The 272-nt window shown below is 36.4% G+C and overlaps 1 protein-coding gene across 1 annotated transcript in view; it reads left to right on the top strand.

Annotated features, from left to right (window-relative positions):
* The window catches only part of LOC119590654, a gene marked incomplete at its 5' end in the record, with an annotated part of 37650 nt that overhangs the window by 34007 nt on the left and 3371 nt on the right, over window positions 1-272 (top strand).

Below are 272 nucleotides of genomic sequence, written 5' to 3'. Positions count from 1 at the left end.
ATGCTGCCGTGTTGTGATGAGGCTTTAGGATCTCATAAAGGGTGTTGTGACTTAAAAAAAAAAAGAGAGAATCACATATAACAAAATAAAAGTGATTTAAGTGTAACAGTAAATCACATTTTGCTGTTTATTAATTGATATCCTTTTCAGCTTTGTGGATAGCTTGCTGACTGGCTTAAATTGGTATCTAAGGCATTCAAGTCTTGTCTGGGAGGGAAGGAAATGCCACAGGAGGAAATTTGTTTTATCCACTTGTGTTGAAGGCCTTGAAC

The sequence above is a fragment of the Penaeus monodon genome, chromosome 27, assembly GCF_015228065.2.
Source record: "Penaeus monodon isolate SGIC_2016 chromosome 27, NSTDA_Pmon_1, whole genome shotgun sequence".
Taxonomy (NCBI): Eukaryota; Metazoa; Arthropoda; class Malacostraca; order Decapoda; family Penaeidae; genus Penaeus; species Penaeus monodon.
This window is presented reverse-complemented; position numbering and strand designations above follow the sequence as displayed.